The sequence below is a fragment of the Pecten maximus genome, unplaced genomic scaffold (assembly GCF_902652985.1).
Source record: "Pecten maximus unplaced genomic scaffold, xPecMax1.1, whole genome shotgun sequence".
Lineage (NCBI taxonomy): Eukaryota > Metazoa > Mollusca > Bivalvia > Pectinida > Pectinidae > Pecten > Pecten maximus.
The window spans coordinates 1,607-11,799 of NW_022980992.1; the positions used below are offsets into that span (position 1 = coordinate 1,607).

A 10,193-nucleotide genomic window follows, 5' to 3' on the forward strand; every position below is an offset into this window, starting at 1 on the left:
TGTAGAGCTGTCATATTACACATGCTCATATATCAGTAGAGCTGTCATATTACACATGTCCACATATCAGCAGAGTTATCATATTACACATGCCCACTTATCAGGAGAGCTGTCATATTACACATGCTCATATATCAACAGAGCTGTCTTAATACACATGCCCACATATCAGCAGAACTGGCATAATACACATGTCCACATATTAGCAGAAATGTCATATTACACAATTCAATTTCAACACATTTTATTGTCATTTAATTCGACAAATGGATCTGACATCAGGCATAGCCTATTTAAGTCATCTCCATATAAACATATATACAGGTAACAATTTTTTAATCTCGAATATAACAGAAGTAGTATACATAATTTTATATATATTAACAGGAACATATATATGAATATATATATTAATTTACGTAGTTGATACATACAATTGCCAAATCACAAATTAACAGTAGATTAGAGTATAATTTAAATAATGAAGTATATATCACTCCAGGTAGAATTTTTTTGGTGTGTATAAATTGAGTCAAATTATATGAATTTAGGTATTGTCTGTACACCATATTTGTTGATAGAATTTTCATACATTACTTCCTTGGGCTGCAGGTCCTATAAAGTCCCCGTGTTAAAACACATTGACCAGTCACCCTAAAAGATGTACTGTATGAGAATTCATCAACAACTATGTTATACACATTTTTGCTAATACATATTACATATAAAAAAAAAACAAAAACAAAAAACTGGAGTAGTCAAAAGTGTTATCAATCTACCCTTAATTATTTTAGGAAATTTGTTACTTTATATAACTTAATAATACTATGACAACTTCCATCCAGTCCAATCTTGCCCATTTGCATAATGTTATATTGCTTGCAGGGTACTGTATGTGCTACATATATATATAATTGAGATTTACCCAGAATCAATATAGAATTGTCATATATAACATATGCATAACTAAATTACTATGAATTTTACTAATTGATAAAAATATATGTATATGTGTTTGTGTGTGGGAGTGTGTGGCATGGGTGGGATATATATTGCATGTTAGATTATATGTTAAATCTTCCAGTTTCTTGTATATATTGTGTTACAAATTTTAGAATATTTATGTTGACATTAGTGTTACATAAACTACATCCTTTTAGAAGAGTACTAACATTATAATGGTTGTGATCATCTAAATGGTTTATTTGTGCTAAGTTCTGAATTAGAAGTTGTCTAGCATCAATAAATATGGGACATTCAAACATAAAGTGGTGTATATTTTCATCTTCATAGTTACATGCACATGCTGCAGACTCAGCTAGATGATCTTTGTGAAGATCAGAGTTTAGGTTTGAGGCTTTATTTCTTAATTGACAGAGTAGTATGTTATATTTTCTTAGTCCGTAATACTTGAAAGTATCAGTTATCTCTAATATGTTATTATTATTATTATTATTATTACCTGTAGATTTAATAAGTGTTTTGAATTTGTTCAATGAACTAGCATTTAATACTTCTCTATCTAGCTGGTTAAATTCATTCAGTGTTGATGGGAAAAAGCTATTTGAGTAATTTTCCGTCCTACAAAATGGAGGATTGAATAGTCGATTATTCCTGAGTGGATATCTAACATGTGTGCATGTGTTATCATTAATGTGTTGTTCAACAATGTCTGCAAGGTATTTTGGTGTTTCTTTGTTCAGTATTTTGTACATTAATATAAGTTTATGGTTCTTTCTTCTACATTCAAGAGTTTCAATGCCAGTTTCAGTATATAATGTATCATGTGATGTCCCCCTTCTTAATCCTGTTATTATTCTCAGCGCTTCTACTTGGATTGATTCTAAGAAGTTTTTATTTTGGTTTGTACAGTTATCCCAGATTACATCACCGTATTCTAAAATTGGTCTTATATACGAGATATAGATAGTCAAAAGGCTTTTTCTATCAACTTTATGTTTTAGTAATCTTAATATGTTCATTCTTTTGTATGCTTTATCGTGGATATTTGTTATATGATGGTTCCATTTACCGTCGCTACTAAAAGTTAGTCCTAAATGTTTGTGATCCAAGACACAGTTGATTGTATCATTAGCAAATAGGATATCAGGGTTGATTATCTCCCTTTTTCTGGAAAAAAGTACTGATTCTGTTTTTAACGGATTGAAGTTTATATCCCAATTTTTTGCCCATGTATCTATATTATCTAAATCATTAGTTAGTTTTCCAGCTATTTCAATATGGTTATTGTTAATTATTTCATACAGTGAAGTATCATCAGCGAAGAGTTTAATTTTACTTTGAACACAGTCGGTTATGTCATTGATGTATATTAAGAATAAAAAGGGACCAAGTACAGAGCCTTGAGGGACACCTGCGTTTATATTTTTGAATGTTGAGTAAAATCCTTCTGTTGAGACTCTTTGCTTCCTGTCAGAGAGATAATTCTTAAACCACTGTAGTACTTTCCCCTTAATACCATAAGTTTCTAGTTTATAAAGTAGGCCTTCATGCCATACTCTATCAAAGGCTTTGCTGATATCACAGAAGATAAATCTAATTTCATTATTTTTATCCAAGTTACTTACAATAGTATCATATATTTCTAATAATTGGTTAATAGTGGAGTCTTTTGGTAAAAAACCTGACTGGTGCTTTGTAATTATATCACAGTCTTTCATATAGTTAAACAAATATTTAAAAATAACTTTTTCAATTATTTTACTAAAACATGGTGTGATAGATATAGGTCTATAGTTGGAAACATCACTATTTGATCCCTTCCCTTTGTAAATTGCATTTATGTTAGCTGTTTTCCAAGAATATGGTATAATACCTGTTTCAAGAGTTTTATTGCAGAGTATTGTTAGAGGATGTATTAGAGATGGGGTTAATTGTTTGATTATTTTTGGTATAATGTTATCAGGACCAGGAGGTTTTTTATCATTAAGTGTTAATAGTTGATCTTTAATATCTTGTTCAGTGATAGTGATATTTTCTATTCTAAATGGAAAGTTATTATCCGGTGGATCAGGGGGTTCAAGGTTAGGAGTGGATGTAGATATTGAGCAAAAATAATTGTTTAAGCATTCAGCTTTATCAAATGGATGATGGATAACAGTGTTATTATCACATAGTGGAGGTAAACTATTAGATATATTATTACAGTTCATTACTGACTTAGCTATTTTCCACCACTTGTTAGCAGGAATAGATTTATCATGTAAAGATTTTTGCAAGTTATCATAGTAGTTTCTTGTGGCATCCCTTATTAGATCTACAATTTCATTCCTTGTATGTCTAAAATTAGCCCAATCTGTTTCAGAGTTAGTATTTTTAGCTTTACGGTGTAATCTGTTGCGTTGTCTGATTTTTTGCCTTATATTAGTTCTCATCCAGGGTTTGTCATTCGGACGTATGGTTATAATTTTACTGGGGATACATTCATCTATTTGTTTGTTTATGATATCCGTTAGATGGTTATTAAATTCATTAGAGTCCAAATTATTTGCTAATATATCCCAATTAATGTTATTTATGTTTGTGTTTATTTGATCAAAATCTGCATCATCATAAATTAATATTTTTTTCTTGTAGGCTTTATGTTTAAATACAGAATTTGAGCAAATAAAATGAACAATTGAATGATCACTGCATATTGGTGTTTTCACTGAAGAATTTTTAATTAGATTTATATTGTTGGAGAAGAGTATATCAATAGCAGTGGCAGTGGTTTCTGTGATCCATGTTGGTTCTTTAATTAGACTAGCTAAGTTATATTTTGCTAGTAGTCTACTTGTGGTTTCCAGAAATGTTTAGCATATTAATGTTTATGTCACCTGTTATTATAATGTCCATGGTGGTACTGCAGGCATTATCAAGAACATGGTCAAGTTTATTCCAATATTCTACATTCGATTCAGGTCTATATATACAACCTAATAATATCTTCTTTTTATCGATGACAACTTCAACCCAGATCATCTCTATATCATCATTCTCCAGGTCCAGTCTTCTAATAGTATGTACAGTGTTTTTATAATAAATGATTACTCCTCCCCCTAGTCCCGTTTTCCTATCAAGTCTATGGATGTTATCAGAATAGGAGTTAATGGTGATTTCTGAGTCTGTCATATTACACATGCTCATATATCTGCAGAGCTGTCATATTACAAATGCCCACATATCAGCAGAGCTGTTTTCTCTGAACGACTGACGAGTCCAAGAAGGACGACCAAGCTATATGATGCAGTTCTATCAAAACTATTTGACACTCACTGCACACATCTACATTTTTTCTACATGTATCTAATCTAAATGTGCAATGCTTCTTTTTCGGACATAGTTATAGTCACATATACATGTATATAGTTCTGTATCAAATCTGCTCAGCCTCATAGTGTCCTAGCTTCTCCCGTCGTCCAGTTAACAAATTGCAAAAAAAAGTGTTTCTGGCAGATGTTTGATCAAATTCAAATACAAATCGTTAAATCGTTACCAATGTTGAGTGGATGAAACCTAGAACTCTTTGATAGAAGTATGGAACTTGTTGACCCAAAAACGCAGCCATGACGAATTTCTGAACGTAGGATATTTAGCGATCTTCCGCCACGTTGAATACACAGATAACTATTGAAAGGTTAGGAATCGGTTACTCTAGGTTGGTATGGGTGTTTGGTGAAAGTATAAGTATATTCCCATAACCACATACGAATTGCTGAGCTAAAAAGGAAGAATATACAGATACTGTATCTGACTAATGATCAGTAGAGGTGGTGTATATTTGTATTTTTCATAACTGCATAATAAAGGAGATCATCGAGTGTATGTAAGATTTTAACACATGGCTTCCAAGATAAAATATATTAGATATCCTGAAACAGTCGGTATCGTGGTTAGGAGTTTCACAATAAAACACTACACACCAGATATCTTTTATTTATTTTATCAGTTCGGGATTCAATTTCAGTATTAAAAAATTGCGTCTATTCAAAAATACATGTGTGTCAGACTTTACCAGTCTATCATTCATCACAGTACATGTATCGATAGTACGCCCTGCATAAAGTGATTGACATATTATTCAGCTTTTACGAAAAACAGGATTTAGCGTGTATTGCGCCCATATGTAGCATGGATGACAATCAACCACTCCTTCCTGCCGTTTTGCTGTGTTGATATACCTGCAACAAAATCATGAGAAATTAAAAATGTTTTAAAATATTATATCTATATAGCTAGTGTTATTTGTGGGTCTGTTAGTGCTACCTTTGTATTATGAAGAAATTATTATGGGACAAAGTGCCCATAAACAGAAACAATACTTTGCATGTTTCGTTTTACCGTAATTTAAATTAAAGAACATAATCAAATCCACGGCAAGCAAATATCACGTATATTCGGCCAGAAAGGTTGAGCTTGAGTTTTATTTAATTATGTACATGCAAGATGTTTAATGTCATTACATATTGTATTATGAAAAATATAGCAGTTATATATATATACATATCTTTTGTGCATGATATAATGAAGTACAGCGGGCAATGTTGTTTTCTATTGTCATTATATAGATATGTGATAAACATAATGAAAATCTAAATTATATCACATATAACACCGATCATTTTCATGCAATATATCAATATAATAGCATACTGATCACATCATAGAAATTATATATATATGAAATCGGTTCAATACAAACATATCATGTCCCGAACATTGCTTGTAAACTTGTAGATGAAAATAAAATTACATACCGTGACATTTATTTCTTCTTACTGAAGGTATATCTGTTCTCCATTAATTACATTCGCCTTCGTGAACAAATGTCATATTGCTATAGAAAAGAAAAACCGTATAGGTATTAAAATGGCAACTTTAAAATTGTTTTAAAGTAAAAACATTCAAAGTATACAAATTATAAAGAATACATATGGCATTTAACAAATCAATATTTGCTGTTTTACGTTTTGTTTATTGTATTGTATTACAGAGTTAGTTTGTTTACTCTCAATTTGAATTACTATATCATATATAACTATTACTATAACGTTAGCTACTGAAGTAATATGCACTTCTAGGTAAACCAACAACCTTCATAATATTTTCATTGTTTCACCATTCTAATTTATTTTGAGTACAAAATAAGTCCGATTCAAATGTAGGATTTATAAAAAAAATCCTAGATACAAACATAAGATTTAAAAGAATAATCCTTGTAATCTTTCACATTACGGAATTTATGCAAAGTATTTAACATCCAAATAAGTGGTAGATTCATTTCAAATATACATACGCGCATTCCATCTCTTCGATAGTGTCAAAGGTGACATCATGCTCGGCACACACTTTCTTGTCGGGAAGTAGTGGCAAAGCATCCGTACATTCCTGTGTGATTAAAATGTTAAGATAAAATGATATGTTTAATAAAAGAAGTTAACGATATGTATCAATGATGATAATGATCGATCAATATAAGAATTGTTTTGATTATTATTATTATTAATGTAAGATAATAAATATTAAAATGTAAATGTACATATATATCATTAAATTGCCAGGTGTAAACCAATCGGTAACCAATTCGTCACGCAATAAAAGTTAAGTTTAAGTGATATTACCTTAAAATATTCACAGGTAGTATGGCTTTTTATTTCATCCTCTCTGAAATTAAAACAAGGCTCAAATATAGCTCAAACATAGTAATATATCCGAATTTTGCATCGTACATTTCATCAATAATCCAAAACACTTCTCCTGCAAGTTCCGGACGAAAAGTGCGCTTTACCGCTAATCGCATGCACACATTATTCATGCACGGAACGACGAAAGTGGACATTTCTTTAATGCCTATCATAGAATGCATTTTTATCACATGCTTAGTCTGTAATCCAATGAATTCGTCCTTGCAATGTTTTGCATATGTCACCAGTGGATATAACATTGAGCGTTTTTATTAGCTGTACCAGTCAGGAGTCAATTGTGACGTCAAAATATTGACAATGATGTGACGTCATGAATTCTGAATGGCGCAAAAATATGGCGCAACAAAAAAATGGCTGCCCCTGTTTCATTAACACATTCACACTAGTTACTATGAAAGATGTCAAAATGGAGTTCCGCGTTAAAAAGTATATTAAATGAGTTTTCATTCCATGCAATATTTCATGAAACGAGTCATAGAAGTTTGTTTGTTATAATTGTTTTCCTTTTTTTTCTAGCCTTTTCAATATATTTAAGAAAACATATTTGACAGGAAGTATTGCATTATACGATATTTAAATAATTTCGATGTAATATCTTCAAACATTTACCATGGTGTATCTGTATACATTTTTGTATGTGTCTTATCAAATGAATTAGAGGCCTGAAATATGCCGTTTTGTGAAACTATAGTGTTTATAGACTATATTGGAAGCCGCCTAATTGACGTCGAGAATCGGTAATTAGCATCAGCGATGTAAATGTTTTTTTATTTTGTTAAGGTTTTTGATCACCTGATCAGATTGTTTTCCTGATTTTGAGACTCTGACAATGAATATTTCAGTTTTTTGGTCTTGGATAATTGATTTTGAGGCAAAATATGAAATTCGCAAACTTTGTAATCTGGCATTTAACAGGAAATTTACGCATTAAACATCTCAGTCAAATCAGAATTTTGCTCAAAACGTTTAATATCAAATATTTAATATCAAAACATTGGTAAGCATATGGAAGAAGCCATTTTTCAAACTTTTTGTGTTTTCACTACTTTGCGGTTTAGAGCAAGTATTTTTTTATGACATGTATTATCTAATCCCGTTTTAGATAAGATGTAGTTTAAATGATACATTTCGAGTCATTTTTCACCTTTTTGTCCCTTTTGTTACAAGCCACTGCACAAAAATGCAATATAAAATGCGTTGACAGCATGCTTCGCATTAAAGTGGAGATTATTTAATCATGTATCCCCTTATCCCCGTCATGTGAGATATGTCCATCAGAAATAAATGTTTCTAATCATCCCCACAATGGAAAGGCTTAATTGATTTACAATATGCGTTTTATGATAATTTACTGTTTATATTAATCTTCATATTCCACACACGATACATCTTTAAATTCACAAGCTGTCAGTTTCATACAAATACATAAATGTGTGGTTTCGCTGCACCTGTATTCCGGTCTGAGTGAAAATGCTTGTTAATTGTTGTCTAGATAATAATAACGGATATTTACAAATAAATTAATACCATGCAGTGTTATTATTCAAATATTGTTCACTTGAAATGTAAAGTAAAACAAGATGTATGTTCATAAGGCAGGATGATATACTGTTGAAAATTAAACATGTTAACATGGCATTTTAATGTCAACAGGACATTTGGTTAACTGCTGTTTATGAAATAATGGGCGTGTATGAGTGCTATTTTTGATATTGATGTAGTTAAACAAGTGTAATAATTTTTTTTAAATCGAACACTTTAATTAGATTGTTTAGTCTTTACACGAGGTTATTTGTAGCAATATAAGCGAATGTCATATTATCTTCCCTATAAACCTGACATTCTGGTTTGTATCAATTTGATGATGTATAATTACTGAATTGATCGTGGTATGTTAAATCTCATTCAGTTCCTTCATTGTCAAAAATAAAGGAAAGCCTTTTACATAAGCAATTAAAACTTGTTATTAACATTAGCAAATAAACGCAGAAGGACTTGTTATCAACATTAGCAAATAAACGCAGAAGGACTTGCTATCACATCTCAATTAGAGTTAGTTATGCCTTGTTGTATAAAATGCACGGAAGTAAGTTATTATATAGAAGTGTTTGTAATAGAGTATGGGTATTGTGTTGTATTGTGCCAATTATAACGTATGAATTGCTGTCTTTCTTTTTACGGAAGCGTATTAGGGCCACATTTAAACTTTTTTATTTTTTATTTCCACACTTTAATGTGTAAATTATACACTTTAATCTGTAAATTTTACACTTTAATGTGTAAATTTTACACTTTAATGTGTAAATTATACACTTTAATCTGTAAATTTTACACTTTAATCTGTAAATTTTACACTTTAATGTGTAAATTATACACTTTAATCTGTAAATTATACACTTTAATCTGTAAATTTTACACTTTAATGTGTAAATTATACACTTTAATCTGTAAATTATCCACTTTAATCTGTAAATTTTACACTTTAATGTGTAAATTATACACATTAATCCGTAAAATTTGCCCTTTGGCTTTTACTTACTTTGACCCACAACAGAAGCATGGAGCCATTTCTACGGAAAAGAGGCGTGCACGAAGATACCTTGAGAGGTCTTCGAGATCAGAAGGTAAGCTATTTGACCTTTTTGAAATCAATATACATAAGGTGTAACTGAAATGAAGGCTAATGTAATAAGGGAATTGAAAGTATAGTATGTTGGTTTAATCATATGTAATTGCGCTGTTGGGGTACTCCGACACCTGATATGGGGTCGCAAATGCCGTCGAAATTACAATCATGTACACGTTGTGTTTATAACAGCTTCAAGTTAAACAGACTCACAGGGGGTAGGCGCGGACCTACGTTACAAAAAATAATTGTCAGATAAAATAAATAGCCTCTCCCGAGTATGACCCATCCCACGTCTACATATCCTTAGGGTCAAGGAGCTGTGGGACGGGTAATACTCGTGAGAGGTAATTTTTTTTATGCCAATTATTTTTTTGTGACGTAGTGTTGTGTATATGGTTGCATGGATGTGATGAGATTATATAATAGCTTGTAACAGTAAATTCATATGGTCTAGAGGGAGATAATTTGGAACCCAAACTGTAAGAGTTCATTCCCTTTATTGGAGCTCTCTATGTAAAATAACATGACATCATGGCATTATAAACGACTTGGAACAAGACGTGTTTTATGTCCGTTGATATTCATCGCCATGTAAGCGAGTCCCCAAACTCAGCCTCACATCAACAACAGAACAGTACATTAGTGTAGGTCCGCGCCTACCCGCTGTGACCAGACTCTACCTGTTCACATCGCGAATATTTTAACCATGTCGTGCGATAATTAGGTGGCCTTTTTTCAGGGAAAATAATGTAAAAGAAACAGTTTCTGCCACACGATAAGGGATTCCCCACACAATAGATAAAAAAAAGCGAGGTTATTTACCTCGGTTAGTAAGGCAAAACATTCTGAAATTGATT

At 31.4% G+C, this 10,193-nt stretch overlaps 1 long non-coding RNA gene across 1 annotated transcript; it reads right to left on the reverse strand.

The window, feature by feature from the left end:
• Positions 1–4,922: 4,922 nt before the first annotated feature.
• Positions 4,923–6,759, reverse strand: LOC117319857. The gene is made up of 4 exons (XR_004530852.1): positions 6,624–6,759; positions 6,299–6,390; positions 5,760–5,839; positions 4,923–5,183 (listed from the first exon to the last, which is right to left on the reverse strand). It is a non-coding gene; the product is annotated as an uncharacterized LOC117319857 (long non-coding RNA).
• Between the last annotated feature and the right edge of the window lie 3,434 nt (positions 6,760–10,193).